The 17,022-nt window shown below is 48.3% G+C and overlaps 1 protein-coding gene and 1 non-coding gene across 11 annotated transcripts in view; both read left to right on the top strand.

The window, feature by feature from the left end:
• The window catches only part of SRRM1 (serine and arginine repetitive matrix 1), a 256,992-nt gene that overhangs the window by 88,846 nt on the left and 151,124 nt on the right, over window positions 1–17,022 (top strand). The window lies entirely within an intron of this gene.
• On the top strand, window positions 15,840–15,952 carry LOC135054140 (U5 spliceosomal RNA). Its single transcript, XR_010243385.1, has one exon. It is a non-coding gene; the product is annotated as a U5 spliceosomal RNA (small nuclear RNA).

Genomic DNA, 17,022 nt, shown 5'->3' with positions numbered 1-17,022 from the left:
TCCTACTGGTGTGAGCCACTTAAGACCGTAGAGCTAAAGTATCTCACATGGAAAGTGGTCATGCTCTTGGCCTTAGCTTCGGCTAGGCGTGTGTCAGAATTGGCTGCTTTGTCATGTAAGAGCCCCTATCTGGTTTTCCATATGGATAGGGCAGAATTGCGGACTCGTCCGCAATTTCTGCCAAAGGTGGTGTCATCCTTTCATTTGAACCAACCTATTGTGGTGCCTGCGGCTACTGGTGACTTGGAGGATTCAAAGTTGCTTGACGTAGTCCGGGCTTTGAAGATTTATGTGACCAGAACGGCTGGAGTCAGGAAGACTGACTCGCTGTTTGTCCTGTATGCATCCAACAAGCTGGGTGCTCCTGCTTCAAAGCAAACTATTGCTCGCTGGATCTGTGGCACGATTCAGCAGGCTCATTCTGCGGCTGGGTTGCCGCATCCAAAATCAGTTAAAGCCCATTCCACGAGAAAGGTGGGCTCTTCTGGGGCGGCTGCCCGAGGGGTCTCGGCATTACAGCTTTGCCGAGCTGCTACTTGGTCGGGTTCAAACACATTTGCAAAGTTCTACAAGTTTGATACCCTGGCTGAGGAGGACCTTGAGTTTGCCCATTCGGTGCTGCAGAGTCCTCGCACTCTCCCGCCCGTTTGGGAGCTTTGGTATAATCCCCATGGTCCTTACGGAGTCCCCAGCATCCACTAGGACGTTAGAGAAAATAAGATTTTACTCACCGGTAAATCTATTTCTCGTAGTCCGTAGTGGATGCTGGGCACCCGTCCCAAGTGCGGACTTTCTGCAATACGTGTATATAGTTATTGCTTACTAAAGGGTTATGTTATGTGGCATCAGTTGAGTGATGCTTGTTTGTTGTTCATACTGTTAACTGGGTAAGTTTATCACGAGTTATACGGTGTGATTGGTGTGGCTGGTATGAGTCTTACCCTGGATTCCAAAATCCTTTCCTTGTAATGTCAGCTCTTCCGGGCACAGTTTCCTTAACTGAGGTCTGGAGGAGGGGCATAGAGGGAAGAGCCAGTGCACACCAGGTAGTACTAAATCTTTCTTTAGAGTGCCCAGTCTCCTGCGGAGCCCGTCTACGGACTACGAGAAATAGATTTACCGGTGAGTAAAATCTTATTTTTTCCCTCCTCAACCACAGCCTAGTGTAGAGGTATTGCTGTTGCATAGACTGCTTATACTTTTGTGTTTCACTGTACAGATTTATATGGGCCATTCCATGTTACTCGCATTACATTTCCTGTTCATTTTTAATAGTATTCACCACACACCAATAAAGCTGAAATCTAACATTTCAAAAATATATATGGGGTAGGCAGTCATAATGCTTAGAAGCAGAAAAATGTGCATTCTTATTTACTTTTTATTATAAGTGTGACTCGTTGCAAGAGAATAGACCTAGAAACTGAGGTGACTTATATATTTCAACCTGCTCTCCTAATTTTTTACAATGATTGTTATACTCTATGCTTCTAAGACCTTAACTTTATGAATAACACGCAAACCAAAAACCGAATGCTAACCAAAATCAGTTTTGACATGTCATTGATGTTACATACAAATGTGACTTGCGTTACATGTCTGTCCCCAGTCAAGGGGCTCTGATACAAATTAATTCACGTGGATACTACAGGTTTGAATAATCAATGTAGGCCTGTTTATCTTTCTAATTAACTGAAAAGATTTATAAAATATTTAATCTGGTGGTGATGTCCATATAAAATGTATTTCTAAAACACATGGAAATTTGCAGTTTCTCTAACGTCCTAGTGGATGCTGGGGGACTCCGTAAGGACCATGGGGATAGACGGGCTCTGCAGTAGACATGGGCACTTTTAAGAAAGAATTTAGGTTCTGGTGTGCACTGGTTCCTCCCTCTATGCCCCTCCTCCAGACCTCAGTTTGATACTGTGCCCAGACGAGCTGGGTGCTTTTCAGTGAGCTCTCCTGAGTTCGCTGAGAGAAAGTATTTTGTTAGGTTTTTTTATTTTCAGGGAGCTCTGCTGGCAACAGACTCCCTGCATCGTGGGACAGAGGGGCTAGAAGCTAGGTCCTGCTTCTTGGGCTACTGGACACCATTAGCTCCAGAGGGATCGTACGCAGGATCTCACCCTCGCCGTCCGATCCCAGAGCCGCGCCGCCGTCCCCCTCGTTGAGCCGGAAGACCGAAGCCGGGTGAGTATGAGAAGCAAGAAGACTTCAAATCGGCGGCAGCAGACTCCGTTCTTCACTGAGGTAACGCACAGCCCTGCAGCTGTGCGCCATTGCTCCCACACATCTCACATACTCACTGTAAGGGCGCAGGGGGGGGCGCCCTGGGCAGCATTTGGATCCTCTTTTTGGCAAAAGTAAACATATATATATACAGTTGGGCACTGTATATATGTATGAGCCCCCGCCAAGAAAATGCATATTTAAGCGGGACAGAAGCCTGCCGTCGAGGGGGCGGGGCTTCTTCCTCAGCACTCACCAGCACTCACCAGCACCATTTTTTCTCCACAGCTCCGCTGAGAGGAAGCTCCCCAGGCTCTCCCCTGCAGATTCACGGTAGAAGAGTGTAAAAAGAGAGGGGGGGCACATAAATTAGGCGCAATAACACAATATAAACAGCAGCTACTGGGTTAACATTAAGTTACTGTGTTATTCCTGGGTTATAGCGCTGGGGTGTGTGCTGGCATACTCTCTCTCTGTCTCTCCAAAGGGCCTTGTGGGGGAACTGTCTTCAAAAAGGGCATTCCCTGTGTGTGTGTGTGGTGTGTCGGTACGCTTGTGTCAACATGTCTGAGGAAGAAGGCTATGTGGAAGCAGAGCGGGAGCAAGTGAATGTGGTGTCTCCGCCGACGGCGCCGACTCCTGATTGGATGGATATGTGGAAGGTTTTAAATGATAATGTTAATTCCTTGCATAAGAGGTTAGATAAAGCTGAAGCCTCAGGACAGTCAGGGTCCCAACCCGTGCGTGATCCTATGTCGCAGAGGCCGTCAGTGTCTCAGAAGCGCCCACTATCCCAAATTGTTGACACAGATACCGACATGGATTCTGACTCCAGTGTCGATGACGATGATGCAAAGTTACAGCCAAAGTTGGCTAAATCACTCCGATATATGATTATAGCAATTAAGGATGTTTTGCACATCACAGAGGAAACCCCTGTCCCTGACACAAGGGTTTATATGTATAAGGGAAAGAAACCTGAGGTAACTTTTCCCCCCTCACACGAACTGAATGAGTTATGTGAAAAAGCTTGGGAATCTCCAGATAAAAAAAATGCAGATTTCCAAACGGATTCTTATGGCGTATCCTTTCCCGCCAACGGACAGGTTACGATGGGAATCCTCCCCTAGGGTGGACAAAGAATCAGAATTAGCTTTATTGGCCAGGTATACTTGCGTATACTAGGAATTTGTCTTCGGTTTGCTATACAACAGCCAAGTAGGTAACAGGTAAGCAGGTGTGTGTGTGTGGGGGGGGGGGGGGGGGCGGGCAAGTAGAGTTACACAGATAGGTATACCGTAGGAACAAAAGTTAGTTACATGTACGTCTAGTCAGTCAATGTTCAGGAGTTCAGCAGGCGGACCGCTTGGGGAAAGAAACTTTTGAGGCTACTGGTGGATCTGGCGAGGACAGCCCTGTAACGCCTGCCTGAAGGAAGCAAGTTAAACATGCTGTGGCCGGGGTGTAGCTGGTCTTTTACTTTTACTAACACGCTTATCCAAAAAGGTAGCCCTGCCATCCCAGGATACGGCTACCCTCAAGGATGCTGCTGATCGCAAACAGGAGGGTACCCTGAAGTCCATTTATACACATGCAGGTACCTTGCTCAGACCGGCAATCGCGTCGGCCTGGGTCTGTAGTGCAGTAGCGGCATGGACTGATACCTTATCAGAGGAGTTGGATACCCTAGATAGGGATACTGTTTTATTGACCCTGGGGCATATTAAAGACGCTGTCCTTTATATGAGAGATGCTCAAAGAGACATTAGTCTACTGGGTTCTAGAATAAATGCTATGTCAATTTCTGCCAGAAGGGTTCTGTGGACGCGGCAATGGACAGGTGATGCCGACTCAAAAAGGCATATGGAGGTTTTACCTTTATAAGGGGGAGGAATTGTTTGGGGAGGGTCTCTCGGACCTGGTCTCCACAGCTACTGCTGGAAAGTAAAATTTTTTGCCATATGTTTCCTCACAGCCTAAGAGAGCACCGTATTATCAAATGCAGTCCTTTCGATCACAGAAAAACAAGAAAGTCCGAGGTGCGTCCTTTCTTGCCAGAGGCAGGGACAGAGGAAAGAAGCTGCACAACACAGCTAGCTCCCAAGAACAGAAGTCCTCCCCGGCCTCTACAAAATCCGCCGCATGACGCTGGGGCTCGGCCCGGTTGGGGCGCGTCTTCAAAATTTCAGCCACAAGTGGGTTCACTCCCAGTTGGATCCCTGGGCAATAGAGATTGTGTCTCAGGGATACAAGCTGGAATTCGAGGAAATGCCACCTCACCGATACCTCATATCGGCCCTGCCAGCTTCCCCCCACGAAAGGGAAATAGTGTTAACTGCAATTCACAAATTGTGTCTTCAACAGGTGGTGGTCAAGGTTCCCCTCCTTCAACAAGGAAGGGGTTATTATTCGACCATGTTTGTAGTCCCGAAACCGGACGGTTCGGTCAGACCCATATTGAATTTCAAATCCCTGAACATATACCTGAAAAGGTTCAAGTTCAAGATGGAATCGCTGAGAGCGGTCATCGCAAGCCTGGAAGGGGGGGTTTTTACGGTGTCTCTGGACATAAAGGATGCATACCTTCATGTCCCCATTTATCCACCTCATCAGGAGTACCTCAGATTTGTGGTACAGGATTGTCATTACCAATTTCAGACGTTGCCGTTTGGTCTCTCCACGGCACTGAGAATATTTACCAAGGTAATGGCGGAAATGATGGTCCTCTTGCGGAAGCAAGGAGTCACAATTATCCCATACTTGGACGATCTCCTCATAAAAGCGAGATCAAGAGAGCAGTTGCTGATCAGCGTAGCACTTTCTCTGGAAGTGTTACGGCAACACGGCTGGATTCTAAATATTCCAAAGTCACAGTTGGTTCCTACGACTCGTCTGCCTTTCCTGGGCATGATTCTAGACAGACAAGTGGTCCAGATCACATCTTCAGATGCATCGGTTAATCACCCTATCCCCCAGGGCCAGGGTGTCACTCCTGTGGTGGCTACAGAGCGCTCACCTTCTCGAGGGCCGCAGATTCGGCATTCAGAACTGGGTCCTGGTGACCACGGACGCAAGCCTTCGAGGTTGGGGTGCAGTCACACAGGACAGAAATTTCCAAGGTCTGTGGTCAAGTCAAGAGACTTGCCTTCACATCAACATCCTGGAACTAAGGGCCATATACAACGCCCTACGTCAAGCGGAGACCCTGCTTCGCGACCAACCGGTTCTGATTCAGTCAGACATTATCACCGCAGTAGCTCGTGTAAACCGTCAAGGCGGCACAAGGAGCAGAGTGGCGATGGCGGAAGCCACCAAGATTCTTCGCTGGGCGGAGAATCACGTAAGCGCACTGTCAGCAGTGTTCATCCCGGGAGTGGACAACTGGGAAGCAGACTTCCTCAGCAGACACGACCTACACCCGGGAGAGTGGGGACTTCATCAGGAAGTCTTCGCACAGATTACAAGTCGGTGGGAACTGCCACAGGTGGACATGATGGCATCCCGCCTCAACAAAAAGCTACAGAGGTATTGCGCCAGGTCAAGAGACCCTCAGGCGATATCTGTGGACGCCCTGGTGACACCGTGGGTGTTCCAATCTGTCTATGTATTTCCTCCTCTTCCTCTCATACCCAAGGTGCTGAGGATAATAAGAAAAAGAGGAATGAGAACAATACTCATTGTTCCAGATTGGCCATGAATGACTTGGTATCCAGATCTGCAAGAAATGCTCACAGAGGACCCGTGGCCTCTTCCTCTAAGACAGGACTTGTTGCAACAGGGGCCCTGTCTGTTACAAGACTTACCGCGGCTGCGTTTGACGGCATGGCGGTTGAACGCCGGATCCTAGCAGAGAGAGGCATTCCGGATGAGGTCATTCCTACTCTGATAAAGGCTAGGAAGGACGTGACAGCTCAACATTATCACTGTATATGGCGAAAATATGTTGCTTGGTGTGAGGCCAGGAATGCTCCTACGGAGGAATTCCAGCTGGGCCGTTTCCTTCACTTCCTACCCTACAGTCCGGAGTGAATTTGGGACTAAAATTGGGTTCCATTAAGGTCCAGATTTCGGCCCTATCCATTTTCTTTCAAAAAGAGTTGGCTTCTCTGCCAGAAGTTCAGACGTTTGTAAAGGGAGTGCTGCATATTCAGCCCCCTTTTATGCCTCCAGTGGCACCTTGGGATCTTAACGTGGTGTTGAGTTTCCTGAAATCCCACTGGTTTGAACCACTCAAAACGGGGGAGTTGAAATATCTCACGTGGAAGGTGGTCATGCTATTAGCCTTGGCTTCGGCTAGGCGTGTGTCAGAGTTAGGGGCTTTTATGTGACAAAGCCGCCATCTGGTTTTCCATGCGTATAGAGCAGAATTACGGACCCGTCCACAATTCCTACCGAAAGTGGTTTCATCCTTTCATATAAACCAACCTATTGTGGTGCCTGTGGCTACTACTGACTTGGAGGATTCCGAGTTACTTGATGTGGTCAGGGCTTTGAAGGTTTATGTAGCCAGAACGGCTAGGGTCAGGAAAACAGAGTCTTTGTTTATCCTGTATGCTTCCAACAAGCTTGGTGCTCCTGCTTCAAAGCAAACTATTGCTCGCTGGATCTGTAACACGATTCAGCAGGCTCATTCTGCGGCTGGATTGCCGCTGCCAGAATCAGTTAAGGCCCATTCCACTAGGAAGGTGGGCTCTTCTTGGGCGGCTGCCCGATGGGTCTCTGCATTACAGCTTTGCCGAGCGGCTACTTGGTCAGGTTCAAACACTTTTGCAAAGTTCTACAAGTTTGATACCCTGGCTGAGGAGGACCTCTTGTTTGCTCAATCGATGCTGCAGAGTCATCCGCACTCTCCTGCCCGTTTGGGAGCTTTGGTATAATCCCCATGGTCCTTACGGAGTCCCCAGCATCCACTAGGACGTTAGAGAAAATAAGATTTTACTTACCGGTAAATCTATTTCTCGTAGTCCGTAGTGGATGCTGGGCGCCCGTCCCAAGTGCGGACTTCTTCTGCAATGCTTGTATATAGTTATTGCTTCAATAAGGGTTATGTTATGGTTGCATCAGGGTTTGACCTGATGCTCTGTCGTTTGTCATGCTGTTAACTGGTTGTTTTCACATGTTATACGGTGTGATTGGTGTGGCTGGTATAAATCTTGCCCTGGATTACCAAAATCCTTTCCTTGTACTGTCAGCTCTTCTGGGCATAGTTTCTCTAACTGAGGTCTGGAGGAGGGGCATAGAGGGAGGAGCCAGTGCACACCAGAACCTAAATTCTTTCTTAAAGTGCCCATGTCTCCTGCGGAGCCCGTCTATCCCCATGGTCCTTACGGAGTCCCCAGCATCCACTACGGACTACGAGAAATAGATTTACCGGTAAGTAAAAACTTATTTTTTTCATTAACTTCCTCATATATGTTCAATGTTTATACACGTGTGATATTGATTTTCAGTTGTCTCACAATATACTATGATCTTTTAGCAGCATAAATATACTAAAATGTTAGTGGTTATGTGACATTTTATGTTATGTATTGTTCTATATTTCATGGAATGACCTATATATATTATAACAATTACCTTTTTTCTTTATGGTGTCCTGCAGTTACTAATTATTTTATGCATTCAGTTATTCTAGTGTGTACTGTGTTGTGTACCCTCTTGTAATTCCTCTGCTGGTTGTTTACTGCCGTTATCTATCCCTCGACACTGCTGTGTCAAGGAAGGCCAATGCTGCAGGAGCACTCCCAAATGAGTCGTGCAGTTCAAAAAGTGTTTGCCTGTGACAAATACAAAGAGCAATTTTCTCTTGCGTCCTAGAGGATACTGGGGTTCCGTTTAGTACCATGTGGTATAGACTGGTCCCTTGGGAGCCATTGGCACTTTAAGAGTCTAATAGTGTGGGCTGGCTCCTCCCTCTATGCCCCTCCTACCAGACTCAGTCTAGAAAATGTGCCCGGAGGAGCCGGTCACAGCTAGGGGAGCTCCTAGGAGTTTTTCTAGTTTTATTGCTTTTCTTAGAGTATTAGGTACAGGCAGGCAGCTGGCAACAGCCTCTCTGCTTCGTGGGACTTGGGGGGTGGGGAGTAGGAACCAACTCTAGAAGTTAATGGTCGCTATCTCCGCTAACAGGACACTGAGCTCCTGTGGGTGCTGATCGCAAGTCCACGAGGCGACCGCTCGCTCCCACAGCACGGCAGCCACTCCCTAACAGAGCCAGAAGAAAGAAGAGTGGTGAGTATAACGCCGGTAGCCGGTGGGAATGGCGGCACAAGGGTGGGAGCGCAGCTCTGACAGGCTGCACTCCGGAGGGCTCAGAGGCACACTGTGTACGGTGCTGTGAGGGGTGTCCTGAGCCAGTGCAATCGCCCTACACTGGTCACAGAAGGCTATCGGGGACTTATCCAACTGTTAGCTGCAAATTACCTCAGGCCAGTATAATACAATAAGTGTAGGAAGGCGTGCCATTACAGGGGGCAGTGCTTCTCCTCAGAACAGTTCCAGCACTCACCAGCACCATTTTATCCCTGCAGATCACAGCATCAGAATGCTGACATGGAGCGCTGTCCTCCACATAGCTCCAGCTGTCCTCTGCGGTACCAGGGTGTTATAGACAGGGGGGAGTGTATTATTGGAACTGTTTATCCTATTAAGGTTAGTCAGCGCCGGCAGTTTAGTGTATTAACTGCCTACTGGGGCGCTGTGTGGCTGGCTCCTTCTACTCTGTGACTCTCTGAAGGTACTCTGGGGAAAACTGTGTCTGACATTTTCCTGTGTGTGGCTGTATATCTCACACTTAACATGTCTAGGGACTCTGTATCTTGTGCTGCAGTGTGTGTATCTTCTCCTGATGAGTTTATTCCATGTACTCAGGACTGCAGAGTCTTAACCCCCATTGGTGGATTCTATAAGGGGAATGATATCCCAGATTTCATCTAGGATATCACATAATAAGAATGTAACGCAGGCTTTACAACAATCTGTAGCGGTTTTGCAGTACTCTGCTCCCACTAACTTATCTAAGGCCCTAAAAAGCGTGCTCTTGCCCAGATAATGCAAACCAACACTGATACCGACTCTGATACAGGGGACGGTGATAGGGATGTGCAGGGGGGAGATGCATCCCTTGTTAAGGGGATGCAACTCATGATTGAGGCCATTAGGGACATTTTACACAAAAAGTACCTGAGCAGGTAGAGGAGGCTTACTTTACAGACCATAAGAAATCCTCCCTTACCTTCCATGCTTCTAAGGAGTTAAACGCCTTGTTTGAAAAATCCTGGGAAAATCCAGAGAAAAAATTCAAGATCCCAAAAAGGGTTCTCTTTGCTTTTTCCTTCCCTGAAGAGGACAGGAAAAAGTGGGAAAACCCACCTATAGTAGATGCTTCTGTATCTAGGTTGTCTAAAAAGGTGGTTTTACTTGTCCCTGGTTCAACCGCTTTGAAAGAGCCGGCTGACCGTAAGATTGAGACACCGCTCAAATCACTATAGACAGCTACAGGTGTGGCTTTAAGGCCCACGATTGCTTGTGCGTAGATTTCTAAAGCCATAGTAAAGTGGTCAGGCACATTACTAGAGGATTTAGATACTATGGATAGGAGTAGGGAAGCCAATCCCGGGCCATTTTTTTAATCCCGGGTATCGGGATTGAGAAATGGCCAATCCCGGGATACCTGGGATTGGCTTTTAGCTATGTGGCCGCCCCCTCGCCCTGCACACACAACATATACCGGAGGTTGGCGGGTGGGGAACAACCTCTAATCTCTCCTGACGGCTCCCTCCAGCAGCTGACTGTGCAGCGTGACCTCTCACGCTGCGCTGGGGAGCTGGAAGGAGGAAGCCGGGCAGCGTCTGAGCGTCCTGTGGACGCTCAACGCTGATCCCTCGATCCCCGGGATTGGAGCTTCCAATCCCGGGATTGAATCCCGGCCATTTCTCGAACGTCCTAGTGGATGCTGGGGACTCCGTAAGGACCATGGGGAATAGACTGGCTCCGCAGGAGACAGGGCACTTTAAGAAAGAATTAGGAATACTGGTGTGCACTGGCTCCTCCCTCTATGTTTCTCCTCCAGATCTCAGTTTGAATCTGTGCCCGGACGAGCTGGGGGCTCTTTAGTGAGCTCTCCTGAGCTTGCTAAATAGAAAGTATTTTGTTAGGATTTTTTTTATTTTCAGAGAGTTCTGCTGGCAACAGACTCTCTGCTATGTGGGACTGAGGGGAGAGAAGCAGCCCTACTCACTGTGGATAGGTCATGCTTCTTAGGCTACTGGACACCATTAGCTCCAGAGGGATCGTACACAGGAACGCACCCTTGGTCGTCCGATCCCAGAGCCGCGCCGCCGTCCCCCTCGCAGAGCCAGAAGCCGGCACTGTATATATGCATGAGCCCCCGCCATTATTTTACACAAAATCGCGGGACAGAAGCCCGCCGCTGAGGGGGTGGGGCTTCTTCCTCAGCACTCACCAGCACCATTTTCTCTCCACAGCTCCGCTGAGAGGAAGCTCCCCAGATTCACGGTAGAAAGAGGGTAAAAAGAGAGGGGGGGGGGGGGCACATAAATTTAGCGCAAAATCAGTATATACAGCAGCTACTGGGTAAACACTAAGTTACTGTGTAATTCCTGGGTCATATAGCGCTGGGGTGTGTGCTGGCATACTCTCTCTCTGTCTCTCCAAAAGGCCTTGTGGGGGTTCTGTCCTCAAATAGAGCATCCCCTGTGTGTGTGGTGTCGGCACGCTTGTGTCGGCATGTTTGACGAGGAAGGCTATGTGGAAGCAGAGCAGGTACAAATGAATGTGGGATCGCCGCCGACGCCCGATTGGATGGATATGTGGAAGGTTTTAAATGATAATGTTAATTCCTTGCATAAAAGGTTGGATAAAGCTGAAGCCTTGGGACAGTCAGGGTCTCAACCCATGCCTGCTCCTACAGCGCAGAGGCCGTCAGGGTCTCAGAAGCGCCCACTATCCCAAATTGTTGACATAGATATCGACACGGATTCTGACTCCAGTGTCGATGGCGATGATGCAAAGTTGCAGCCTAAAATGGCTAAAGCCATCCGCTACATGATTATAGCAATGAAGGATGTATTGCACATCTCGGAGGAAAACCCAGTCCCTGACGAGAGGGTTTATATGTTTGGGGAAAAAAGGCATGAGGTGACCTTTCCCCATTCACATGAGTTAAATGAGTTATGTGAAAAAGCTTGGGAATCTCCAGATAGAAAAATGCAGATTTCCAAACGGTTGCTTATGGCGTATCCTTTCCCGCCAACGGACAGGTTACGCTGGGAATCCTCCCCTAGGGTAGACAAAGCTTTGACACGCTTATCTAAGAAGGTAGCCCTGCCGTCACAGGATACGGCCACCCTAAAAGATCCTGCAGATAGAAAGTAGGAAGGTATCCTGAAGTCCATTTATACACATTCAGGTACCCTACTAAGGCCGGCAATTGCGTCGGCCTGGATGTGTAGTGCTGTAGCAGCATGGACAGATACTTTATCTGAGGAACTTGATACCTTGGACAAGGATACTATATTTCTCCTTCATCCACTAGGGGCCACTGGAGTGTAGTTACAATGGGGAAATAGTAGGTAGTAATTGGGAGCTGGCACTTTAAAAATTCTCACACTGTGGCTAGCTCCTCCCCTACTATCTCCCCTCCAAGCCAGTCTTAGTTTAGTGCCCGAGGTGAGCTGGTTCACTTGGGTTTAGCTAAAGAAATTTTTCTTTTTTCTTTATTATTTTATTTTTCTTTCACACACGCACAGACTGGCAGCTCTGCCACTGCCAGTCTGCACCGCGGGAGCTGCCGGCGGGGTCCCATCGCAGCTGCGTGCGGCTCGGGATGGGCCCCGGCTGAGGGAGACACTGAGCTCTCCTGAGTTGGCGGACACCGCTGCGTGCGGCGCGTGTATGGGCCACTCCATCCAGCAGAAGATTCCGGCAGCATGGCAGCGGTTTGTATCAAAAATGGTCGGACACCGCTGCGTGCGGCGCGTGTTGGGGCCACTCCATCACAGAAGATTCAGGCCGGACACCGCTGCGTGCGGCGCGTGTCGGGGCCACTCCATCAGAAGAAGGACAGTGGTGAGTACAATCTCCCCCCCTCCAGACTGATGTGTGATTTTACATAATATGTGCACTTAGATGTGATGGTCTTTACTGCGTTGTGTCCTGCATAACCTCTAACCCCCTTATAACGCTGCAGTGCATCAGCAGAGGAGAGGGCGCACTTTCTAGTTTGAACTTGGCGCCATTATGTGGGGGGCGGAGCTTCAGCCCGCTCTGTAAGCGGGCTCAGCGCTCTTCAATCCCCGGCTGCAGCAGACAGGCAGCCGGGTGATACATTTACACTACCCGGCCGCAGCATACAAGCAGCCGGGTAATACATAGCGGTTTTTAAATTTAAAAGTGGCGCCGGAACAGAGGGGCGGAGCTAACTCCCGCTCCGTCCGGCGGCGGGCTCAGACTCTCAGCTGGGGGGGTTACACACCGCTCCCCAGCCGCAGCATATACAAGGCGGCCGGGGGTTACACACCGCTCCCCGGCCGCAGCATACAGGCGGCCGGGGAGTTGCATTTACAATATACGGGTGCTCCCCGGCAGCAGCAAACAGGCGCCCGGGGGTTACATTTACCCGCACCCCGACAGCAGCAAGGCGGCCGGGGGATACATTGGCAGGGGGGGCGGAGCTAACTCCCGCTCTGTACGGCGGGCTCTCTCCGCTCCCCGCGCCGCTGCAGCACGCCGCTCCAGTGTGTGTGGGGTCTCAGACTGAAGGCTCATTCCTCTCCTGGCTGTGCAGGGAGGATTTCTTTGCAAGGAGGGGTGAGTAAAAGTTTTATAACCCGCTTTACTCAGTGGGCTCCCAGGTCTCACTGTCGCTAGGCAACAAACCCTGTCTCTGGGGTTTTTAGCTTTTCCATACTTCATGCTGCTGAAATATAGCTACATTCCTCCCTGCAGTAGAGTCCTCTACCCGGCATTTTCCTACATGCAAATCAGGGAACCTGCTCTATTACGGTAGCTGGGACTCGGCTCATTAATAATTTAAAAATCTACTGTGCAGTATTTATTTACCTACAAATACACAGTATTTATCTACCCTATTGGGTTCACATAGACAGTATTTATCTACCCGGTTGGTTTCACGGTGGTGTGTGTATATATACATATATAGCTATGTGTGTGTGTGTGTGTGTGTGTGTGTGTGTATATATATATATATATATATATATATATATATATATATATATATATATATATATATATATACCCTGCTGTTGATATATTTGATCCGCCAGCTTCCACCGTGCCTCTTCCCCCCCTGTAACGCTGTGTCTGCGGGAAGCCTGCACTGGCATGTCACCGTCTCTGTACTGAGACTGAGGGAGCTGCGGCTGTATGGCACTGGGCGGCCGACTCTCTGCGGGAGGCCTGCACTAGCACTTTGTGGATGGAAGGTGCCGGAGCGGCGGTCATACTGAGACTGAGTATGGCTTCCCCCCTGCTGTGCGGCCGGACGGAGCTGGGCGGCCGAACGGAGCGCTGGGACGGGCGGCTTGATGTCACCGTCTCTGTTTCTCTGTTAGACGTAGCGGCTGGGCTTGGCGGCGTATGAGCGGCGAGGCAGCATATTAACCCCAACATAGCGGGGCGGCAGCCTGCGCTGACCGCCCCGTTCCCCAGCCTACCTTGCTTGCTCCTTATCATGGCTGCGACGGGGCTTCTTATGTGTAAGCTCCGTCCAGCTTCAGTGATGTGACTCATGGCTGTGACGGGGCTTCTTCTGTGTAAGCTCCGTCCAGCTGTGTAGTCCTGGCTGCGACGGGGCTTCTATGTGTAAGCTCCGTCCAGCTTTCAGTCAGCTTCCAGTGATCTATGGCTGCGACGGGGCTTCTTCTGTGCAAGCTCCGTCCAGCTCTCTAGTCCTGGCTGCTCTTTGCAGGAGCAGTGGGCTGTCTGTGGCTGTGAGGGTGCTCTTTGTGAGGACCGACACGCCATGCGCTGCCCGTGCAGCGGCACTATCCCGGACCCATGTCTTTCTTGAAACTGGGAAGGGATGTGCTCTTAAAAAAAATTTTAAAAATAAAAATGAAAAATTAATAAAATCTTCCAACAAGTGTGGGAATCCCACAAGCCGATGTTAGTGCTTTGAGCACAGAAAAAACACTGGGTTCGTACACTGAGGTACTCTAGGGATATGGAGGGGTGGAGAGTTCTAAATTTAAATATTCAGTGCCTTTGTTCTGCTACGCCGCCCATATCCCAAGAGTACTCCAGTGACCCCTAGTGGATGAAAAAGAAAACAGACATCATCAGTAATGCATGGAATGTTAGCAAGGTTCCCTTTGGAAAGGTGAAATGACGTACAAGGTCTCTGGTTAACAGTGACATTACCTGCATAATCTGAGCTGTTCAAACAGGAGTGTCCTGCAGGTGTGTGGAGGGCTAAGCAGATGGCTCCACCGCATACTTCACACCTAAGAGGGAATTCTTTGACTATCCCAGGTGAGACAAACGAAAGGAGAAAAGGTGGGTTAAATAAACACAGCCCTACGTAAGGTCTGCACTATAATGTGTGACCGACACGATTCAACTAAACTTTCTGGAGCAGCGGAGACCTGAACCAGTAGCGCTGCGCTGTGGGACAGGAGTCTTAGCCCTAGGCTATAGGAGCTCTCCTTAAAGTTTTGTTTGGATTCAAACCCCTGTTCAGATACCCGCTACTAGCGTACTGAGCCACAGCGCTATTTGTCTGATGCCTTACACACATTCCCCAATTACAAATAGCATTAGTAACTAGTGACACCCAAGAATACTAAAGGGAAGGCAACACCCCGCCCTGTATGTAGTGTACCGCTAATTAAGGTGCACCAGATGATTCTCTGAGGTTCCGCTGGCTTATCAAAATGGTGACCAGCCTGTGAGAAAAGATGGGGGAAAATGTTATGTGGCAAGGTGGGGTATTCTGTTTCTAGAAAACATTGCGGAAGTGTGCATAATCTGTTTTATCCCCTATATCTGGTATTTTATGGATATATCTATACACATACCCACACGCATATATATTATATATATATATATATATATATATCTATATATATCACAGGTATTTATAAGGTATTGTACCTGTCCTGGCAGTAATAGGCTATTGAATCTATATTACTGTCTGTGAATAGGCTATTGAGCCTATATATTAATGGCTGTTATTAACACTGTAAATAGGCTAGGGAGCCTATATTAAGGTCGGTGGTATCACTGTATAATAGGCTATTGAGCCTATATTAATGCTGTATAAATATATTAATGTATGTAATTATCATAGGCTATGAGCCTAGATATATTTATTCATAGAGCATGTGTTGTACCCGGCCTGTGATTATACTGTATAATATATTAACACGGAAACAATTGTAATTTGTTCTGTGATTATCAGGGTCAGCATGGCAAAGGGGCCATTTTAACCATGCTTCCTGTTGTTTTCCAGTTTGTAATTCTGGAACATTCCTGCCTTACATCTCTAAGCCACCAGAGGCGCAGGGGTGTTAGTGGGAATTTGGTTCGGATTTCACATGCCCATGTGAACTGCTTTTCCCATAAGAATACTCTTGTTTCTCTTCAGAGCGAATAAATCTTTCGCCTTTTACTAAAGATTTCCGTAGAGAGGAACAACCATGAGTTTCATATACAATAAAATATATATATGACACATAATAACTTCAATAAGTCGGGCAAGTGTCTGTCCGTTGCCTATTGTGGTGTCTGTCTGCATAGCGAGTGAGGCTCTAGCGCAGACTAAAAATAATTTTAAAAATCCTATAAGCATGGGCAATTCAAATTAAAAGAGCGGTAACATCGGAGTCTCGGAAGTACTCCGCCTGCTCTAACAAAAGACAGTCTTTCCAAAGGGCCAATTTCCCTTTGGGTACCAGGGTGTTTATTTAACTGGTCTTATAATTTAATGCACGATTCTATGTCAGATCTCACACCGATAACTACGAGTGAGAAGGGTACATTAGACCAGCACTCAGATAGTGCGGGGTTGTTGACGTACATTGCTAAATCCCAGTCAATGTCTCCATTTTTACAAAGACTGAGTAGACTTTGACCACTATTTAATCCTTTCCAAAATGACGCGATCCGCCATTGGTAAATGCGTCTGTGTCAAACATTATAAAGACCCAAGATACATTTGGGTCACTAGACTCTATGTATGCAAACAATGAGATAACTGTTAAAAGAAGCTGTAGAGTATATCTGTAAAGCTTCTACTAACGCCGGTTACTTCGATTCTCACTTTTCATCGTCGCTAGTTTCAGCACGACAAGGCCAGAGCTTGTTTGGTCCTAAATTTGATATTCAGCCATTACCGCATTCAGTATCAAAACGGAAATACTTGTGCCGGCGTTTAGTCCCTTTAGACTTCAGTTTTTTCCAGGCGGTGGTACAAAACAGTCACGCCTTGTAACGACAGGACGCTACAGTCAGCAAGCCAGTGGTTTGATGACCTCTTTTCCAATTGTGGAAGCGCGTCTTTACATGTTACATTTGCGGGGGTTCCAGACTTCAACTCATGGATGTCTCAGCTATTTACAGATTAAAGGACAAGACTGCCTCTGTCGAACGGTTTGGCAGGTTGCCATTTAGTCTCTGCTGGTTTTCAGCTGTCTTTATAATCCAGGCAGTAGTACACCAACAGAGTCAGGGTTACTTATTCCCCTCTGTTTGAGCAAAACCAGACAGCTCCGTCGCAATCTCAATCAGCAAGTCACTTACTGCAGTTTG

This window comes from Pseudophryne corroboree, chromosome 2 (genome assembly GCF_028390025.1).
Source record: "Pseudophryne corroboree isolate aPseCor3 chromosome 2, aPseCor3.hap2, whole genome shotgun sequence".
NCBI classification, from domain to species: Eukaryota; Metazoa; Chordata; class Amphibia; order Anura; family Myobatrachidae; genus Pseudophryne; species Pseudophryne corroboree.
Note: the sequence above shows the minus strand (reverse complement) of the source record. Positions and strands in the feature narration are given on the sequence as shown.